We start from the raw sequence: 14071 nt of genomic DNA on the forward strand, positions 1-14071 counted from the left end.
TGATGTAAGTATCGATATTTAGCAAATATCGATATTTTTGTTTTTCATTTTATTACCGTATTTTTCCTAGGAATGTTCAGATGTATCGATATTTTTAAAGTATCGATATATAATTATCGATATTTCAAAATATCAGCCCAAAGGAATATTGTTATATTTTAATTTTTTGTAGATTCTATTGACGTTCTGTTTATTTTGTTTTTTTATACATGTAAATGTTAGAAAGTACATGTCTAGACAATTGTCTAGACTAGAAAATCTAAAATATATCGCTATATCTAATATATCGATATTTTTATTCATGTTTCAAAATATCGATTTATATTTTCTAAATATAGCAATATCATTTTTTATGGTAGGTACTTTTAATAGTTTTTTATCCATATTAAATAAATGTATTTTATCGATTAAACATCCTTTAACGAGCTGTTTTTATTATTTTATAAACATACAATGTCCATCGTTTATTTAGCTGATGAATGAAAAACATTATACCTTATGATCGAATAAAAAGGGCGTCAGCGATGGCTATGGAATGAAGATCGCTTGTCATTTTATATGTAAAATTATATGGGGAATATCATCGATCGTCATTTCCAAGCCAACTGGACGCCGTTTTTTTTCGATAATACGGTATAATATTTTGCTAGACCGAGAACAAGTATAATTTTATAAAAGAAAATAAAGTAAATGAAAATATTCTTTTATAATAATTATTTATATTTCTTAAGCATCTAATTTGTATTTCTTAAGAACTTTGACAGCAAAACGGTGACAACAAAAACCTTAGTAATCTTTCACTTCCAAACAAATTTCTAGAATACAAACGACTTGAAATAAACAAGATTACATTAATTAAATACTTTTTTCTGAATAATTTAACATTTTTATTGTAAAAAAACTTTTATTAATTGAAAAATGGTTAACGTTTAAGGAAAATATTTTTAAAAATCGGTTTTTATGTTCTTTTCGCAAACCAAAACAAGCTGAAATTATGATATCAGCTTGTTTTGGTTCGCTTTTTTGATTACCCATCCCAAATTTCTGATAAACATGGGTTATTTTGGGCTTATATTGCTTTATACCCTTGCTATATTTAATTACAGGGTTTCCAGACATAATATGTATCTCTTTTGCAATATATTAGAAGTTAAATAACCCCTAATTTCAATCAGCTTTAAACAAAACCAACTAATTCTAATTATTGGACATAGTTTTACATATTTATAGTATTTAATCTTTAAATTATAGGATATATTAGTGCATATAACCCAAAAAAAAAGTTTATTTCAAATATATTTTACATTACTAGTACGACAGAGTTTTCATACAATCACCAGTCCAAATTCTCACCTCGTATAACGTCGCTTAACTCAAATTATTGTACTACTGGACTACAGGACAATTACAATTGTATTAAATCTGTTGCTCAAATTATATAACTTTTATATTAGTGAAGTACTGTGATTTTTAGAGACAATAAAAAAATATAATTCTAAATCGTAAAAAAAGAGGAAATACGTTTAATGGATTCCAGCGCAAACCAATAACAATTTTTATTATTGGAAGGGGGCTATGGCCATTAAACTGGATAAAACAATTAAAAAAGTCAATTATGACTAAGTGGCAAAACATTGGAATGTATTTTCCATTAATTTTTAATTTTTTCCCCGATGAATTTGTTTGTATTTCCATAATTTTTATTTGATTTGGTACATTTTTAAATCTAGCATGGATTAAAATTTCAACTATGATGATTAATGCTTAAAAAAATACGATTTTTTAATTAAATCATGAAATATTTACCTACAGGTTTTTTATGTATATTTTTCACAATAATCTGAATAAATAACTTACTGATTTCTTTTTTCAATATTCAGGAGTATAATATGTGTAAATAAACTTTCTAATATTACTTTCTTCTTCCTTTTCGTACGCTGCTGATAAAATATATAGCCCGAATACATAGAAAATTTCTCTATTAAAGGTAAAATTCCTACTTTAGAAAAATCCTGACAAAGAATGAATAGGACTAGTCATATTAAATATCTGCTAGTCTATTTTCAGAGCATTTTTTATTGCAAAAAGTTTGTATTCTTACAGCGTTCAAAAAATATAATGACATTAAAGTATTTTTAGAAAATCTGTTCATAACTTTATTTCTTGGAAAAATAGAAAATTGTGTAAGAGTTCTATAATTTTATTAAATTGTTGCTATATTCATTGTATAGAAAATATTTTTAATAATTATGGTGGACAAAGAAAAATTATGGTGGACATATTAAAAAATAATAATAAAATTATTTAAAAAATAGCTAAAAAGAAAAGTACATTATACCTTAGAAGATTTTTGTTATAATCTATGAGGTTTTTTAATATTTTTTTCTATAGCAACTACTGTTAAAATTGCCTTATATATACAGGGTGTTTCAAAACAAATGCGAAAAACTTCAGGGGGTGATTCCTTGTTCAAAATAAAGGGTAGTTTGCTTCCTAAACGTTGGGTAAAAAGTCAACCATTAGGGAGATATTGCGGTACAAAGATGGCGGAAAAATAATGTTTTTATTTTTATCTTGAAAACGAAAAGAGATAGACTAATAAAATTTTATGGAAGCATTACTGTTATGAAAACACACTTTCTGGTAATTTTTTCACTTTTTTGAAATGAGTGGAAGGGGTTTAAATAAACTACCTCTATCATTCTTGTTAACGAAATTTAAAGAAAAATCTTATCAAATACATGCAAAAAAATTAATTTGGATAGTTTAGTTTGTTTAGAAACATTTATATCTCTTGTATTTTTTTTGATAAAACTCACCGATTTGAAATTAAAAAATAAAATGTAAAGCATTACATGTCAGGACAAAAAACATTTTTAGATTAAGAATCTAGTGATAATAACGATAATAATAATCATCTAGATAATAACGTATTGCAGTAGAGTAATGTCAAATAAAATAATATTAGGAACATCCTAAAAAGTAACAGCGGCCGACTAGATTTTTTCCTAAAAAAATTACAGCAGCCCAGTAGATTCTTTATCAGAAAATGTTTTTTGTCCTGACATGTAATGCTTTACATTTTATTTTTTAATTTCCAATCGGTGAGTTTTATCAAAAAAACACAAGAGGTAAAAAAGTTTCTAAACAAACTAAACTATCCAAATTAAAGCATTTGCATGTGTTTGATAAGATTTTTCTTTAAATTTCGTTAACAAGAATGATAGGGGTAGTTTATTTTTTTTTTCGTGTCATAGTTAACATAAAAACTAATACTTCGAACAACAAATAAAAATGCACTTAAACTTTTTAGACTCGCTAGGTAAGTTCTATTTCTGTACTTTACTTTTTTTTATTCATTCTCTGCTCTAGGATGAGATATGCTTGACATAGTTCTAGATATAAATCTTTTTTAGTGCCTGTTTCTCAGTTAGCGTCCACGAGAGTTGTTGTTTGGTGTAATTCTACACACCGTTATGCTTCTGGTAAATTATGTCAAGTAGTTTTAATTTATGAAATATTATTCTTTGTTTCATTGTCTTTTAAAAGCTGTACACAATGTTTAAACTGTTCTATTTCACTGATTTGCTTAAAAGAATAGTGTGAACCATAATCTGCTAGGTTATGAAATAATTTTATGTTTATGAATAGCATATTTATGAAAAAAAAACATACTAGATAATACTATATATATATATAGTATATATATAGGTATAACTGGGGGCCATAAAAACCACTCCTACAAATGCGATGGAAGTGTTGTTGAACTTACCACCACTACATATTTTCATACAAGGCGAAGCCAGATCTGTCATGCACAGGTTAATTCACGGTCAGCAACACATAAGCCAAACGCATAGTGCTGCTAACCAGAAGCTAATCGAAGAGCTAAAAGCAGACAAAGTACTGGGATTACCAATTGATGCAACAGCTACTAGGTATAGCTTCAACAACAAATTTAATATAACCATACCAGGGAGGGAAGACTGGAGTAAAGTTAAACCCATTCAAGCTGAGGCAACCTGGTATACAGACGGCTCAAAAACGTCAGAAGGCGTAGGAGCTGGGATAGTAGGGCCGAAACAAGGGAGATCCTTCCACGTAAGCCTATCTAAGGATGTCACAATTTTCCAGGCAGAAATAACGGCAATCCACTATTGTGTAGAAGAAATAATAAGGCAACAAAGAACAAATCCGAGGTCAATTCTAGACTAGTGTGGGACTGTGTGCGTGCTCTGAATACTCTGGGCGAACGTAGCACTGTTACGTTGGCCTGGGTGCCAGGGCACGAGGGTCACAAGGGTAACGAAAAGGCGGATGATAGGGCCAAGCAAGGCTCATCAATGCCATTCATAGGCCCAGAACCCTTCTGCGGCGTTGCAAAGGCGGTCACGAGAATGGCCACGGAACGATGGGTGGCCAACAAATCTCTAGAATGGAGGAGAAACTCACCAGGACAGAGACAGGCGAAAAGGTTCATTGTAGAACATTCGCCAAAATTCACGGTAGACTTGATAAGCAAGGACAGAAAGACAGTCAAAGCTGTAGTAGGTCTACTAACAGGGCATTGTAAGCTAAATAGGCATCTAAAGTTGATGGGATTGACAGACGAAGCTATGTGTAAATTCTGCCAATCTGAAGAAGAAACGTCAGAACACATTTTATGTCGGTGTGACAGCGTGGCAAATGTGCGGTTCCCGGTAATAGGCAATGATAGGCCATTGCCAAGGAGCTACATGGAGGGTTCAGTCTCCAAGTTGCTAAACTTTGTGAAAAGGATAGGACTGGAGAATGTAATCTAAGGATCAGAAGAGGACCACAATAGATCTGAGAAGGTCGCAGTGGATCAGGCCGAAAGCCACCTCTAAGAATCTAATCTAATCTAGAGGTAAGCCACTTTTGAGACGTACCCGGTATAATCCACAAGTTAAAATAAATAATGACAATGGAGGTCCGAAATTCTTTTAATATTAACACCGAATTATTGCCTGCTACATTCAAAGAAAAAGTCTATAAAGTTTAGAATCAAGATACTCCAGCCATTACATAAAATTAAACCTCGAATCTGTGCCTGGAAAAAAACTGGGAAATAAATTATCTTAATTACGGAAACGCCGAAGAAAAACGGTCTTCTCAAAACGGAAAAATCGCACTGCAAATTGGCGACGAGTCGGGAAATTCACGACGCAAAATATTCCAGAGCGCGGACAAACGTCACATTATTTATAAGCGGATTGCCACTATGTGTCAGGAAAATTGCACTAATTGTTTTTGTTTTCCTTTTGGCTTTTTCGCCGCCCCTGTCACGTTACGCTTTCCCTCTTTTTATTCGCGGCTACATTTTTTGTAGTATACAGGATGTCCCAAGTTGTACAAGTTTTTTTTTGTTTGTGAGTAGGGGTACAAAGATGCAATTTTTACAGTGCTTCTCACTATACTTTCCGTATCAGCTACCTTCCGTTTACATAAAATATTTTATCATGTAAATGAATAGGACAATGCACACTATCCGTTCCGTTTCCGTTCCGTTCCATATCCTTTCCTTCCATACTGTTTTATGCGGACGGACTGAAGCGTATCGGAAACAGCGTAAAAAATCTAAAATATCGATGTATTTTTATATATGCACATCTCTATCTATGACTGTCTATATCTAGACAATCCGCCACGAGCTCATAGCCAAGAACAATAGAACGGTGAGGAAACGACTAGATGTATAATCGTAGGGAGACATGTCTGCCAGGGCGAAGGAAATACCATTAAGTGCTTGTTTCCCCTTCCTCAGGATCCCACAGTCTCCATAGTCATTAAACTCGAACTGGATAACTTAAAATTCTAATTATCATATGAATGCGCGATGTGTTCGCCGTAGAGCAAACTGCCGTAGATTTTATTAGGAATGGACGATGCTATCGATCTCTAGAATAATGTTTACTCAGAAAAATATTATAAATAGACCTTACTGTAGCCTATGGAGTGTAGAGATGAGGAGATATATCTCTTATGGGACTTTATTTGAAAAATTGGTCACAAAAATAGGTAGAATATGACCACAGTGGCGCTAATGACGCATAAATCTATAAAGTATAATCGCATAAGCGAATAAAAGTAACATAACCAAACATTATTCAAAAAAGTTTTGTTTTTATATTTTTTTTTGAATGTAAAACAATTATTTTTATATATTAGAGGCCCAGTCTCTTGCTGCTGAATAAAAATCGATAATTTATTTCATGTGACATGAAAATAAAATTTGTATTTTTTTGAAACCCGCGCCGTCACGTCAAATATTTATCTCTTCTGAATCAATTCCGGTTCTAAAAATTTTCGGCACATATTTTAAATTTTTGGTTTTAGCTACATCAGCGTCGTCTTAAGTCTTCCCTTTTTTATCACCATTTTTTAATGCACGAAGATATTTCTCCTTATCTCTACACTCCATAGTGTAACTTTAGTGTAGAAAACACAACTACCCAAAACCAACAAGCAAAATGTCTTCTTCGTACGTTAGAACTAGATCCAGTGTTTTCTTCAAATATCCCCTAGGAACAATTGGGATGAGGAATAACAAGCTTTTATACCATCTTTTATTATTACTTAATATTTTTAAGATAGTAGTTTCGGAGATATAAATTTAATCGGACCTTTTTAAGAAAATTAATTTTATTTTTCAGAAACTATTTGAGACATAGTTTACCAAAAACGCTTTTTATATCTACTAGTGGGTAAATGAATTTGTGGATATATTACGACTTTTCTTGGAACTTTAGTTTCGGAGATATAAATTTAATCGGACCTTTTTAAGAAAATTAATTTTATTTTTCAGAAACTATTTGAGACAGAGTTTATCAAAAATGCTTTTTATATCTACTAGTGGGTAAATGAATTTGTAGATATATTACGACTTTTCTTGAAACTTTAGTTTCGGAGATATAAATTTAATCGGACCTTTTTAAGAAAATTAATTTTATTTTTCAGAAACTATTTGATACAGAGTTTACCAAAAATGCTTTTTATATCTACTAGTGGGTAAATGAATTTGTAGATATATTACGACTTTTCTTGGAACTTTAGTTTCGGACATATAAATTTAATCGGACCTTTTTAAGAAAATTAATTTTATTTTTCAGAAACTATTTGAAACAGAGTTTACCAAAAATGCTTATTATATCTACTAATGGGTAAATAAAACTTAACTCAAATCTTCAACTCAATAGAAAAAAAATGTTAGGAAAATATCAGAAATTTACCGAACATACTTAAAATGAGTTAATTATGTACTGCAAAAGAATACAAGCTCAAAAATAATAAGTATTAAAATTAACTACCTGTCATGCATTCAATTCTTTTCTATGACTCAAAATTGTTTATCATGGTATCATGAAAATTGCTTTTTATTCAAATAATAGATTAAATTTTTCAAAGATAATCATAATCAGCTCAAACTTAATTTAATTCTTTCGATTTTGATCGTACCTAATACGGTCCTGCATTTGAACGATTGCAAGCGCCATCTTGAGCAGTTCAAAGAGTCGAAACTTCCGGTCGAATGACAAATTCGGAAAATCCGTAAAGGCTAAATCGAGTTCTACCAATAAAATTACTTCCGTTTTACTCGTGCTAGCCCAGCGTCACATACGAGCTTATATAAATTTAACAAATTTGGATAAACTCTTTTTGGGAATTTAAAGAACTTTAAAGCTAGTTTTTGAAGTTTCTTTTTAAACCAATTAGAATCACAACCGGTAAGGTACATAAACGTGGTTTCTCGCAATTAGTGATTTCAATTACACTTATCATTTATAATGTCTAAAAAACTCAATTAAAATTAATAGAATACTCTAGCAACAGCTTGCGGTAATCAGTTGAATCTATAGAGAAATCTTAATATACTCTGTTAAGGTTGATACTTTGTTTTATTTCTCAGGTAAGATTTCGACAGACGATGACAGAAGAAAAGCAGATGACGTCCCATACCAATCTATTTATTTTACTAAAAAAAGTTTCTAATAATTTTTAAGTTAACGATGGATAGGTTTAAATATAAATTCGTCATGCGTCGTCACTTGTTGTTTTTAACCCGTTTTATTGGTTTATTTCAAAAATGACAGATCGTATTTCAATTTTATTGGTTTGACGGAACGATGAACGACAAACGGACGCCGATGCGTATGAACCCGCCTTTAGATTTTTGACGTTTGTCAAAGTCTTGCCAAATTATAGGTTATAATTTTGTGACAACTTTTGTCAAATACCCTGCGTTTTGGAAGATGATGCATTTTGATTCGTGTTATTACGTGTGTTTTGTGTCTTTTGAAGTCAAGTGGAGGAAAAATTGAGTGAAAATTAACTGTAGAACCCAGAGCACAGTTTATGGTTAATACTCGCTGCCCAGGCAGAAAGTATTATACAGATACACCAATAAAGTTACTATCAATAAAGTTCGTATACCATCTCGTCGTAGATAAGTGCATCTCGAATATGGTAGAAGGACCATACTAAACACATACTAAAAACTGGAGTAGCTGTAAAATATCGACATCACACGATAGGTAAATAATGGATTTTAGTACTGCAGAAAAATAATGTCAAAAGGTACTGGTTAAGATTAAAGTTAATCAACCTGTGAGGTATAAAATTTGGTAAGTGTTATTATTAATAAAATAGTTTGTTTTATTTATGTTGTTTTATTTATTCCTGCGGAATATTACAAATTTGTATTTGTACATAAGTTATATTGATAAATATAATCATAAATGCGGGAAGTTTCATAAAGCTTGAAAGTAAGAAATAGTTCTTTTTATATTTTTTTTTGGTATGTGGTGTCTTGTTTTTGTTTGTTTTGTATTAACACATACCGTTTTTTATTAAATAAAATAACTCGATTACATTTTTTCAGTTTTATACAGTTTTTTTCACAATATTTTGAAGTTACTTGTCAGTCAAATTTTAAATACATATATTAATTTCCTGCTATGCGTTCCAGTTGTACCAACTTATTTCTTTGTAAAATAAAATAAACTACTTTGAAATTAAAATAACAGACACATCTATCACTGTCAAGGATCTTCTCGTTGGACAGACCAAGGACAGACTATATTTCGCTTATAAAACAATAAACTTTAATTTCTAACCACATTTTTTTCTTGACAGATGATAATCAAAGACCAAAATGACATTCCTCGCAAATTTTGAAGTATAATTATTAGTGAAAAATCTTAGTAGAAGATTATTTTCTTTTATCTATGGTGAAAAAGTTGAAAGTTTGTTAACTTTTTCCACTAATTGAAAATTCCTACCACTAATTTTGATGTTCTGAATGGTTACATTCAAATTAGAGGAACAAACTTCTACGCTAAATGAAACCACTAATTTATTCTATTAATTTCGAGGTTCTGAATAAGACCTAAAGGTTTTTTAACTTAAAAGTTTGATAACTTTTTCTACCGATTGAAATGTCTACCACTAATTTTAACTGGTTCAGAATGCTTACATTGAAATTAGAGAAACACATTTCTACGCTAATTGAAAGCCACTAATTTCTTCCACTAATTTCGAGATTCTGAACGAAGCTTTCAAAATTTGATTTTTCCTTTGATTTTTGATGTACAGGGTGTCTCATAAATAAGTACAACTGTTTTAAGAGGTGGTAGGGATCTGGGAAAAAGAAATATATTTTCTGTTTACCGTTTTTTTAATAAGTTGAAAATAACTTTGTTATTCAACTAAAAAAAATTTTAAAAATAAAGTTTTCATTTTGAAATCCGCCAGCATCAACTTGCAATTATTGAGTTCCGCGAATCTAAAGCAGAAACTTCCACTGAAATAGAGATAAAATCATTAGCAAATTGGTAGGAAATTTAACCATTTTACAATAATAACAGGCGGCTAGCTCTAAACAATTTACTCTGTGCAGTTAGTGTTGTTTAATTGACTAAACATCCAGAATGCCACGGCATTGCTAATTGCTAATAATTAATTTGTTCATGATAGCAATTGTATTTGGCGGTATGCGCAGCAGATATAATCGGAATTTATTACAATGGAGTTTGATATAATCCAAAAGCTTCGAAATTTGTTCATATAGAATTTATTTTATTGAAATTATTTGCCAATTTTTTTCTAACAAACATGCCACCATAATTTACCACATGCGACACAGAGTATTGTATTTTACTATGTATTTATTGAACAGTGGTTCTCAAAATTTAACTGGAAATCTTCAAAGTAAAATAGCTTGGTTATTTTGGATAAAATATGTTAAAAAAAGAGAAAATATGTTTATTTTATCGAGATCTACCAGCCTTGAAAATATTTGCTCTTATTACATACACACATTCCCTTGCTTTTGTCTACTTTTTATCATTTTTTTTTCAACAAATAACTCTACAAACTATTCTTTTACAATACTTACACATATTGAAAAAATAACACTTCAGAACAAGAGTTACTAAATTCAAACAGTGACAAAAAAATACTTATTAAATTGATCCCAACTTTTTCAGCCCCGAAAAATTTGGAAAATTTTCCTTCGCGTTCATTTTCCGCTTAGACGCGCTAAAGGTAAACTTTTTCCGCGAGTTTCCACACGAGACGCAGTGAAACTTTGACGTGCAAGCGCCAAATTCGTACTGAATTCCGAACCAGCAAGGCGCGAAAAGTTTTCCGCTGTGTGCGCAGGCGCGAGGCAAATCAGTTTTCAGCCGCAAAAGCTTCGCTGCTTTAAATCGCAGTTAAATCAGCGGTTTCGGAGAGATTTTTGAAGCATAATTTATTTAAATGTGATTCGCATTTCTTTAATTTAAATTCACTTCCGCGAGATTTTCAATGGATGGGGTATTTTATGAGGAAGAACTGTATGTTTTCTTTCAAGAAATTACAAAAATCTACCCCCAATACACTAAAAAACATTACTGAATGTTTTATGCATAATTATATCAACTACGAGTCCCCTTTTTTAATTTTAATGAATTTTTTGCATTGAAATTTTCAATGGATCACAAAAATCAAATCCAATATACAGGGTCCACAGTGGTTCCCAGATAGATCATTACTTAGAAATATTAATTTCAAAATGTTTGCATGAAACTGTGGCTAATACCACAGAATATCTAGCTACGCAACAGAAAAATACTCGAAATGAAAGAGCTAAAATTGCACAAATAGAATACTAGATGGCGCGACAATATCATAATCAGAATATAATTAGAAATTTTGAACTTTCGGTTTTGGATCGACGGCTCGTCGACGGCCTTATAGCTCGGCTAAATATGCACAACATTTTTGCTACTGGTATCAAGCTGACATAAATATTTTTCAGATAACGCCAATTAATTACTTATTTTATTAAAATTGATAAAAGCTGTTCCTTTTTCTGTAATGGACGTTCGAAAAGAAGGTAAAAAGAACTGTTTTTTCTTTTTTGCACTTAATTAAACCTAAGTAATATTAGTTTATGGCAATTTATTTGACATATAAGGCAACAAAAATAGTATTTTTACATTTTTGCTTGTCACTCTGTAAGACTTTTAACTACTTTCCCTTTCAAATCCTCTTAACTTGTCGCTTAAAGTATATTGCATATAAATTTCATTAATGGCCACTGGCTGCCGCGAATTGCCGCCGGATCATATACCGGGTGATTATTTGACTTTTTCTCTTAAAATAAAAGTAACTTATTTTTTCATCTTCGTGTCAACTTATTTCGTGGACACACTGTATACCAAATGTATAAAGTTTTTTTTCTAATTCTAAAGTTGTTTATTATAGGAGTTACAGATGTCTGACCCACTATTGCCGGACCCTGTATATTATAAAGAAATTAAACATAGATTAAATTAAACAAGGACTATACTGTTTGTTAAATATTTTATTAAATATAAAGTTATATAGAATTAAATAGTTCATAATCGAGTATTTATATTACAATTATGTTTTTAACATCGGGGAGTAACAACAAAAACGATCAAAAAATTAGTAACTGGCATTATTTAAAAATAAAACCACCACAATATATTTGAGTTTATTCGAGATATGTATACAAGAGGAAATGTAAAAATTATATCACATTTGGGGGTTACTTAAAGCTTAATATCAATCACCTATAGCATAAAAATAATGAAAAAGAAAAAAAATATAGTCTGCGAGGTAGCCCGCATAAAAAAATAAAAATAAAAACCTTTGACATAACCTGAATATATACCAATTAAATTTACCAAAAAAACAAGCATGACTCGCATGCGACAATTCGAGAAAAAATCACAAAATTCAAGTAATATTGTTTCTATACTAAATACAGTTGTTTGTTCGATATATGTATAGTCTGTCTAGTAAAAGAATTTGACAAACGATATCCAAAAAATGACACTAAGAAAAATTCTGTCAACTCTCGCTGTCATATATTCATTCGCTAGTCAGTGAATATGAGTTTTCACTTAAATCAGAAAATCAGAAAAAAACCGGCGTCAGCTATCATTTTATATGTAAAATTATACGGGGAATATTATCCATCATCGTTTACAAAAACCAACTAGACGCTGTTTTTTTTTCGATCATCGAAAACGCTGTCACGGTAGTCTTTGAAATAAAAATCGATGATAATTTCAGTTAGATCAAGCTTCTATATGTCATTGATTACAAAATGACACAAAAAATTGACAAAAATTGATATTTAATTGTTGAAATTAAAATTGAATTTCAAAGGTTACTGTGACACCGTTTTTTTTTCGATCATATGTCATGATATTTTCGCAAAGAAACTTTAAAATTTGACAAGGAAAGTAAGTAGTAACAGAGAGCAACGTTGTATGAAATAAAAATTTTGACACTACAATATTCTTAAATCTGTAATACCGATTACAATAGTGTACAACGCTACAATATGACTTTGATACAAATACAAAATATTGAATATAAATGTTAAGTACAAATCCGACAAGTATATGTATAATATATTTTGGTTTGTTCCAAAAAGAGGCATTAGAAACCTGATTCTAAAAACGATTTGTTTGAAGCGAAACTTCTTTGCGCGCGTCACGGGAGTCAAAATTCAAGGCCGTGACACACGAGCTAGCGTCAGGAAAAGTGGTAACGGCAGCGTTGCCACAATTATGTGCCATACGCGGCTAAGAAAATCAATATAATAAATTTTAGACTGTACCTGTGTACCAGTTAGGGAATGCAATCCCGCACCAAAAGCTCAATCCCGCAAACCCGCGGGATTAAAGCAATCAATCCCGCGGATCCGCAAAATTGCGGGATTGTAAACAATAAATGCTCTTCTTTTCCCTCTTTGATTTTGGGATGCGGTTTGCACCAGGTTTTAGACGCATCTATTGTGATTAAGATGCTATGTGGTTTTCGAAAATATATTTAGCGAATTCTCGTATACAGGGTGTTTTATAATAGTGTACATATTTGGTTAAGAATTTTTTTTACCGAAAATTTACAATTTTTGAAATATCGAAATTTTAACTATGTACGACTAATCTGTATTGAAATTAGAAAAAACAATTTGGTGTTTTTTTTTAATTTTTTGTTTTAAGATAAATACGAGTTTTTTTTTCGAAAAATATGCATTTATAGTCCTAAATAATAAGATGCTATGTCGTCCTAACTTGTACAAAAGGCATTGTACATTTTGCATAGGCCCACAATATACTGATATAGCGTGTATCTTCTAGCTGTACAGAAATTTGGACCGATGTATTCAGGGTGTTCAAAAAATATATTTAATATTAAATAAACTTAAATTTTATTATAATTTATCTACTTATTTTATCAATAAAAATATTAAATATTATTCTGATGTTAAAGATTTTTTTTCAACTTGTGTTAGTTATCTGCTTTTAGATACACTCTATATTAATAATTTTTTGGCATGTGCAGAATGTAAAAAGCTTTTTGTACCATTTAGAACCATTGTATGACTAAAAATGCATATTTTTCGAAAAAACATCGTATTTTCTTTAAAACAAAAAAAAAACAATCAAATTGTTTTTTTGTAATTTCAATACAGATTAGTCGTACTTGGTAAAAATTTCGATTTTTTAAAAATTGTAAATTTGCGGTA

At 30.6% G+C, this 14071-nt stretch overlaps 1 protein-coding gene across 2 annotated transcripts in view; it reads right to left on the reverse strand.

The window, feature by feature from the left end:
* Positions 1-10631, reverse strand: part of LOC115881952 (dopamine receptor 2-like) — a 157366-nt gene extending 146735 nt beyond the window's left edge. For both annotated transcript variants that reach the window (XM_030899699.1, XM_030899700.1), the window contains exon 1: positions 10415-10631. The gene's annotated coding sequence lies outside the window, so the exon portion shown is untranslated. The remainder of the gene's footprint in view (positions 1-10414) is intronic.
* Positions 10632-14071: the final 3440 nt, after the last annotated feature.

This window comes from Sitophilus oryzae, unplaced genomic scaffold (genome assembly GCF_002938485.1).
Source record: "Sitophilus oryzae breed Bouriz unplaced genomic scaffold, Soryzae_2.0 scaffold_1745_pilon_pilon, whole genome shotgun sequence".
NCBI classification, from domain to species: Eukaryota; Metazoa; Arthropoda; class Insecta; order Coleoptera; family Curculionidae; genus Sitophilus; species Sitophilus oryzae.